General features: G+C 40.2%; 1 pseudogene; it reads right to left on the bottom strand.

Annotated features, from left to right (window-relative positions):
* Positions 1-6,955: 6,955 nt before the first annotated feature.
* LOC139015672 (LIM/homeobox protein Lhx8 pseudogene) lies at positions 6,956-7,999 on the bottom strand (annotated as a pseudogene).
* Between the last annotated feature and the right edge of the window lie 1,058 nt (positions 8,000-9,057).

The following is a 9,057-nucleotide window of genomic DNA, read 5'->3' as shown; positions in this document are numbered from 1 at the left end:
GTGTGTGTGTGTGTGTATATATATATATATATATATATATATATATATATATATATGATGTGTGTGTGTTATATATAGTCTTTTTTTGAAAAAAGCAAGAGGGGAAAAAAAGCATGAAGAACATATAACATATGGCATTCCCTATCGCCTCAGCTGGTGTTTGCCATTTCCTGCTTGTAACTTTCTTAATTTTACATCTTCTCCTCAATTTCAATATACTAGACATTTTAATCAGATTTGCAATTTGGCCTTCCCGGTTTCCCCATTTGCTGCTCCTGCTTCTATTAATCTTTTCAGTTATATGTCTAAGTCTATTTGATTTGAAGAAAAACTAATAATTACAATGCCTAAGGTGTCTTCATGAATAATCAATAATGTGTTCATTGTGGTGTGGCTGTCTGGGTAAGCTGTGTTTAGATGCAAGAGGCAATAACATAAAAACATATTCTAATATTCTAATTAAATTTTATAAGATTGACATACATAATATTAGAGAGAATAAAAATCAGTGAGGGGCATGGAGGCAACCTATGAAACAGAAGTATATAACTTACTTCGAGTAGCTCAAGCATCGCCCCTCAAAATCAGGCCTCAATTTTATTAACTTCTAGCCCTGGCCAAAACTAGGTTACATAATAAAGCAGTTCTCTTTGAGAAAGACAGGGCAACAAAACTGGTTGTTTACCTTCAAGCAAATGGGTTGAATATCAGCTGCCTCAAAGCAATTGACAAGGATATCAGGCCATTCAGACCCAGTCCATGGCAAAACCTTCCCCACCAAGGCCAAGGTCAAAAGTGAAAGCAAACCAAAACAAAACAAAAAGTGAAAGACATTCCACAGATTCTAAAATAAGTGCCCAGTTTTTCTCAACTAAAAATCAGAATTCCTGCCCTGACCAGTTTGGCTCAGTGGATAGAGCGTTGGCCTGCGGACTGAAGGGTCCCAGGTTCGATTCCGGTCAAGGGCATGTACCTGGGTTTCGGGCACATCCCTGGTAGAGGGTGTGCAGGAGGCAGGTGATCGATGTTTCTCTCTCATCGATGTTTCTGGCTCTCTATCCCTCTCCCTTCCTCTCTGCAAAAAATCAATAAAATATATATATTTTTAAAAATCAGGGTTCCTGGGAAGTGTTAACAACTCAGGGTGATCCCCATTTCCAAGCTTCTTACTGAAGCCCTAATAACATTCTAGTTCTCAGAGTCCTTGTAGTTTGCTTTAGCGATTAACTCTGTACCTCTAGACACCCCAAGGACCATGGCTGGCAAACGCCAAGAGTAACCCACACAAAACACATTCTTTCACACTCTGACAGCAATTCCTAAGATTAGACAGTATCAGTGGAAGGAATTAATGTGACCAGCCAGGGCTCAATGTTAACATCTTAGATGCTATGGTTTTCCTGAGGGATCCTGAGCTCATTTCCTAAAAGCATATGTACATAGGCATGGATTCCGTCACATTTTCTCAGCTTCACTAATCAGGGTGGTTAGCGGGGAGCTGGGACTTCACATTATCCTAAATTTCCCAGCATGTGTGGTTACAAACTCACCCCAGCCCCTTCCTTGTATATCTCCTCACAAGGTTGTCTAATGGTTATCTCGTCACAGGCCCTTCTCCCCATGAGGATGGTCAGGTTTTAATGAAGCTCTTAAAGATACTAGTAGAGGAATCTATAAAATGTGGGAAGATAAAAAGAGTGGGAGATAAGAGGAAAAAGTACACTCCCTAGGCAACAAGTTTTGATGTGGTACTGTCAATAGTCACTTCCCATTTATTATCTAACTCTTTTTTTTAAATATATTTTTATTGATTTCAGAGAGGAAGGGAGAGAGAGAGAGAAACATCAATGATGAGAGAGAATCATTGATCAGTTGCCTCCTGCACGCCCCCTACTGGGGATCGAGCCTGCAACCCAAGCACATGCCTTTGACTGGAATCGAACCTGGGACCCTCCAGTCCACAGGCCAACACTCTATCCACTGAGTCAAACCAGCTAGGGCTATTATCTACCTCTTGATATAAAAAGTTCATAGACCAAACTGTAAGTCCACAAACAGAAAACCAGGGCATAAAACAGTATAGACATACTTCCTCAGTTATAGAAAATAAAACTTTTTTGATCATAAATATCCAGTTTCAAATTTTAAAATTTATTCATAAAAATAGCCTTCATTACCTTATATCAGTGTAAAATTAATTTTTTCTACCAAATAAAATCAACAAACTCAAAATTAAAACATCTCAGAATCTCATATTTAAAAAACTCCAAAACTGGCAGCTGTAATTAAGATAGAAGTGTCAGAATGAAATTTTAAGGCAAGAAAATCTTCAAATCTGTAAGAAATGATGTCTAAATAATTGTAGGTATAAGAATTTACATTAACAAGTGAAATAGGCACAAGGGTATAAATTACACAGTTGAGGAAGGCCAAAACTTAGCCTGTCCTCACATAAAATTTAACATTTCTATTTCTTACCCTCATGCCCTACTCTAACCTACAGAATTCATAGGAATCTAAGACCTAAGGCAATTAGGTACAACCATCTGTAAATCATCCAGGAAATGATTGAAAGTATAGTATCAAAAGACTGACAAGAAGGAAACTCTTATGATGAGAATTTACAGCATTTGGGGCAGGGGGGCGGGGAAGCAGTGAAGCCAGATGTCAAAATATGTATTTAGTGACTCATAAAATTTCATTGCCCCAAAGTGAAAAAAAAAAAATACCACACTTAGGCAACATTTGTAGCTGATGCCCCTAAAATACTTCTAACTTTAAAACAGTTCTTTACACCTTCTTGAAGTGCTTTGTATTCATTGACATTTCTCTTATTTTATTGAGATTTTCTGATTATTGTACTACAGGATTAGGAGTGGATCCAGGAGCAGAAAATCAAGATAAACTAAATGTCAAGTTCCCCATACTCTGCTTATCCACATTTAGCTCAAACTTGTACCAAACATGGAGTCTAGTCAGACGGGAAAAGCTGGGGGGCAAAATGAGAGAAGGAAGTGGATCCATTTAAATCATATTCCTCGCTTCCTCTTTGCAAAAGGCAATCTATCAGATGTACCTCTCCTAGTTAATGTTTTAACATTGTTTTAAAAACCTCAAAAAGAAAGTAGTACTGAGTATTTTACACCAGAGAAACTGAAGAAAACTTCAGGCATGAGAAGAATTTCCCCAAATCCCTCCACCCCAAGACTCTTTATACTCGGGTAAAATAACAGACCCAAGCGCCAAATGTGTCCATAGATATGTTTTGTTACTAGCGTGCCCTGAGTGCCTTTGAAAAGAGCTTCACTCTCCCATTTGCCACAATCCCCACCACTACCTATTATATTTCACAGAGACACTTCACACATCCACCTTACCAATTAGTCCCTGGATAGATTTCAGATTTTGACCCCTGCAAATGAAGATTTATCTTCATACACTCATATAAACTCAATATCTGTGGGGCCTTAAAGTCCATCTTCTAAAACAGTCTTTCATTAGATAATTAGATCCTTCAATACATTTTTGCCTAGCTTTTTGCACATCAGAAACAGCAGGAAAACATCTTACAAATATAGATGCCTGAGTCCCATCTCTGACCTACTGAATTAAAATATCCAAGGGTGGACGTGGGCTCGGGGGTGGGGGAGTCCTAAGCATCTGTGCAGGCGAATCTGATGAGCAGATAGGGTTACAAATGATTTCTTTATTGCATCCAGCAAGAATTCACTGCCTCCCAACATTTTTGGGGGGTAACAATGTAAGAAAGTTCTTTCCTCAGGCAAGTCTTACTGTTCAAACTAGAGACAAAGAAGTGTTACCTGCCTCTCAGCCCTGGAGTGGTTTGACAGTATATCAGAGAGCCTTGTCAAAACTTGCAGAGGTTTGTTATAGAAACTAGTCCTCACTTCTTCCACTTCCTGCCATATGTTTCATTCCCTGCTGTCTCCATTCTGAGAAATTTTTCCATCCCTATGTCCATGTGAATGCTAAAGCTACCTATTCAGGTGTTACAGCTGTCACCAACAATATCCTGGTGATGGATGAAATAGATTTTGCTTCAGGAACTATAAAAAAAATCGGTGCAGAGAAATGACACGTTATGAAATGATGAAATACAACATCTGGCTCAAAAGTGAGTCATGCAGGTGTCATTAACAAGACAAACAGGAAGCTTCTTTGTTAAATAGCGGAGTTACATTTTCAGGCTATTTTAGACTTTCTCTTTAATCAATTCAGTCAAAATAACCTTACAGTGGATTTGACCAAATGTTTGACTGAATTAGGTAAAATGGCTGGTTATTATAATATAACGAAGAGTCATCCACATAATTGCCAACTGAAATGTGATAGCTATAGGTCAAAAAATACATCATTATAATACCAAGTCAAAACTGTACACACTTATACCTTTCAAAGCACTTGCTCACAAATTATCTCTTTGAAATTTTAAAGAATTCCTTTTGTTAGGTGATAATGATATCATTGTATTAGCTAGTTGTTAATAATAGGAAAGAAGCAAAGGGAAGGCCAGATATTATAGGCATGGTCATTTGGGCAACTACACAGGAAGCTGCAACTTTGCACTCCCCAGGGAATCACCTGCCCATTCCCCACAGATTACTGGGCAAAAGGGTCCAACAGAGAGGAGATGGATGCATGTGCAGTGAAGTTGGAGTGGCTAGAGAGGGTGCTTGTCAGTGACACCTAGGAGCAGAGGTGGCTGGCCGGAATGGGTAGGGCCGCTGCAAGCCCACAAAACTTTGTGAATGCATAATCCCCTAAACCAGTGGTTCTCAACCTTCTGGCCCTTTAAATACAGTTCCTTATGTTGTGACCCAACCATAAAATTATTTTCGTTGCTACTTCATAACTGTAATGTTGCTACTGTTATGAATCGTAATGTAAATATCTGATATGCAGGATGGCCTTAGGCGACCCCTGTGAAAGGGTTGTTCGACTGTCAAAGGGGTCGCAACCCACAGGTTGAGAACCACTGCCCTAAATAAAGACATTTGCTCGTGGGACTCTCTTGTTCCTGCTTCCTTGCACTTGCCCAGGTTTTCTCCGTAGCCATGTGGACCCCACATGCATGGGCTGATGGACTACAGTGGGGAACACAAACTATGCTAGCCTGATGCTGGACTGGACTCTGCTCCAACATGGGAAGGAAACTCTGGACCTGGCTCTGATTTAACTCCTGCTGAAACCCGGCTGCACTTCTCCTATGACTGGACAAAGGGAAATGGGATTTGGAAACTCAGGGATTTAATTCCAAAGAAATAAAACTTTCTACAATATCTCATTCTCCCGTGCAAGTCTCAGAAAATTCTTTTTCTTGGGATAGTGTAAGAATTCCACTCCCAGGAGCAACAGATAGGGATGAGGACCTTTCCCCACCAGTAACAACAGTAAATTCATATAATAGATGAAGAAATAGAGGCTCCTGTCAAAGGACTTACCCAAGTTTATTTAATTAGGTAAGAGGTTGCACAGATCCCAGATTCTCTGAATCTAAAATCATGCTCAAATTCTGAGGACCTTCAGGTTTTTAGATTACAAGAAGCTTAAAAATAATTAAGAGATAGATAGATAGATAGATAGCCAACATAAACCTAACCATAATTCTAAAAAACACATGACTGAACAGGAAGAAATGCAGTAAAAAAGAGAATGTGTGAGAAACATCTATCCTTGGCTGCCAAGGGGACATGTCAGTTTTCAAACTGAGCCCTAAGGGACTGCTGGTGACATAAACATCTGCAGTTGATTCTAAGGCTCACTGGGAACCAGCTGTCGAAGGCACAGAAATAGAGCAGAGAACAGAAGAATGCCACCACCTTATGATTCTGCAAAACTTTATATGTTATGCAGAAGAGATGAGACCCACTTCCCTGCCAGGTAAATCCTGGCTGTGGAATATTGGGGCACAGGAAGTTTGAGGGGAAGAACATGTGAAGTGCAGCTGAACAAACTTGTTGAACTTCAGCCATGCCAATGCTTTCTGATGGTCAACCATGATAAGGGATGAAATTGAGGTGCAAGACAGTAAACAAATAACTATGAAAATATAGTTTATTATGTATTGTTTGATTCTGTCATATATGGGTCAGCAAGCAAAGTTAAGTCATGGTGAAATGAGGAAGAATGTCTGTTAAATGTTAAGTTCTTAAAGCCCTAAATGATGAAGCCCCTGGATCATTAGTTGACAAGAAGTTGACAGTGAAAACAGTAGGGCCCCAAGGCCCTCTGTATTAAAATATACAGAGGAGAAATTAAATGTGGATAATTCTTTTTTTTTTTGGAACTTTCACAATAATGGAAAATGTTTAATAAACTTAGAATGGTGGGCTTATTAAACCATAGTGTTATTTACAGCCGTAATTCATCAACCACAAACACAAGAACGTGTCTGCGTGGCATGCTACAACAAAAGCTTTATTCAGTTCCTTCTGAAAATGGTGGCAACGTAAATTTCAGTTGCAAATTCACAGAGACAAGCCTCAAAGTATAAAGTTGTATGTACCAAAAAAAGATGCAGGTAATATTTATAACAGTAACTTACCGATACAAACTAATGATAGACTACAATTTCACAAAGGATTGTAAACATTTTGCACACTTGTCAGTCCTTTCTTTTAGGCAAAGTGCTCTTTTGATGACAAATAAATTAACAGATACACACTAGATGAACTATTTCCAGACAATGCAAAAAGAAAGTTTTGATTTGTTTTCTTGTAAACAAAACTTTTACAAAAAAAAAAAAAAAAAAGAAAGAAAAAGAAAAAAATCAATAAAAGTGTCTTGCAGGCCAACTGTAGATACATATCTGGGCAGCAAAGTGATGTTGGAAATGCTTTAGGTGTTAAATAAAAAATTAACATTAATCTTTTCAATGGTATTTTATACATAATAAATGACAAGTTTATATCCTTAATCATTTCTATCCCTGAAAAAGAAATTAGGTGTAACTTATTGGCAGTTGTGTCATTGAATGGGGTAACAAGGGCTGGAGTCCAAGAGTTGTTGGTGAATCAGCATCCATATAACTATGCAGCGCAGTTAACATCGTCCCATCTCAGGGCAGGTAGGCAGAATCATTTCTTCTAACAGGGGCGGAGACAGCCTGGAGGGTGGGACAGATGTGTCTGGGGCAAAGAAAGAGTGGTTGGGACTGACATGTTTCTTGTGGTGTCCTCTACAATTCTGAAACCACACCTGTTTCACCCGTCTGTTCAAGCTTGTCCTTTCTTCCAGTTTCTGGAGGGTCTGGGCATCTGGGTTGTTGTCCTGAGCAAACTGTGCCTGCATCACCTGGAGCTGATCTGCGGTAAAGCTGGTTCCGAGCCCTTTTTGCTGGTTTTGGATGATTAACATCTTGCTCTGTGAGGAGGGCACCTTCCACGCTAATCCCGTTGCCATTTTCCACTTCTCTTTTTAAATTATCCAGCATGCAGTCATAATGCACTCTGCACAGGACTTTCTCTTCCACCAAAGCAAACTCCTCTCCCGTGGAAAGTTGCCTTTTGCAAGAAAAGCAGGCAAAGCACGCCAAGTGATAGACATTGCCCTTGGCCCTCCGGACCCAGTCAGTAGAATGGATGTGCCTCCCACAGCGAGAGCAGCGAGTTCCATACCTTCTGAAATAATCAAGTTTGCAGAAAATGTCCTTGTCTTTAATATAACAACTGGTATGCCTTCCTAAGGAGGTTCTGCAGACACTGCAGGAGAGACACCGAACATGCCAGCACAGTTCATTCACCTTGAGAAGGTACTTGTCCACGATCTCCAGGCCGCAGCTGTTGCACACACACTTGCCAGCGGGACAGACGGAGCCCGAGGCCATGGACCGGGGCGAGGACCACGGGGATAGCGGGGCCGAGGAGGAGCACGAGTCCTCGTCCCCCGCTCCCTCGGGGCTCACCAGGCCCTCTTCCAGGGCCCCTTTGTGAGTCCTCCCAACCACCAGGGCTGCAGTTCGCCCGCACTCTTCCGACATGAGCCCCTGGCGCTGCGGGGCGGGAGTGGGGAGAAAGAGAGGAGAAGTTCCAAATGTGGATAATTCTTTGCCATTTAGGACATTTTATTAGAACTCTGCTATGAAATTGTTAGCAATTGAAATTTTCTTATGGATATGGTTTAATTTCTTTTTACTCTCCAAATATTATTTTCAGTGTTGGCTTTAAAGATGGAGGAACTAACTCAAAATGTTATGTTATCCCTATACTAATTTTTTAAACTCTTTATTATTGAAAGTATTACTTATGTCCCTCTTTTCCTACCCATTGACTCCTCCTAGTTTGTCCCTGCTCCCCACCCCAGGCCTTCACCACACTATTTTCTGTGTCCATGGGTTATACATATCTATATATATAAAAGCCTAAGAAACCATAACAACTGGTCAACTGATCGACTATTTGACCGGTGACTATGATGCACACTGACCCACAATTAACCTCCCCCTGGCCAGCCAACCTCCTGTGGTCCCTCCCTCCGGCTGGCCGGCCCTGATCAGGACTGGGCAAGATGGCCCTGATTGGCCCCAACAGCTGGCCAGGCGAGGGACCCCACCTGTGCATGAATTCGTGCACCAGGCCTCTAGTATGTATATATGCATACAAGTTTTTTGGTTGATCTCTTCCCACCCACCCATCCACCCCCACCTTCCCACTGAAATTCGACAGTCTGTTCCATGCTTCTAAATCTCTGGATCTATTTTGTTCCTCAGTTTATTTTGTTCATTAGATTCCACATATGAGTGAGATCATATGATACTTGTCTTTCTCTGACTAGCTTATTTCACTTAGCATAATACTCTCCAAACCTATACTAATTTTTGTTAATGGGATATATATATATCTGTTTTAGGAAAAGCCAATTTAATTATACACATATATATTTCAACTTAAGAAAAAGCCAATGTAACAAAATTCAAAATAACAAAATAGGAGAGATTATTTGCTTTCATTACATTTATTAGGTACTTACCTTGTTTCAGACACTATGTTAGATATAAGGATGCAAAGATGAGTAATATGAGTAATACAGGACTTCCCT

The sequence above is a fragment of the Myotis yumanensis genome, unplaced genomic scaffold, assembly GCF_028538775.1.
Source record: "Myotis yumanensis isolate MYYU_CA2020_CCGP unplaced genomic scaffold, mMyoYum1.0.hap1 SCAF_8, whole genome shotgun sequence".
NCBI lineage: Eukaryota > Metazoa > Chordata > Mammalia > Chiroptera > Vespertilionidae > Myotis > Myotis yumanensis.
Note: the sequence above shows the minus strand (reverse complement) of the source record. Positions and strands in the feature narration are given on the sequence as shown.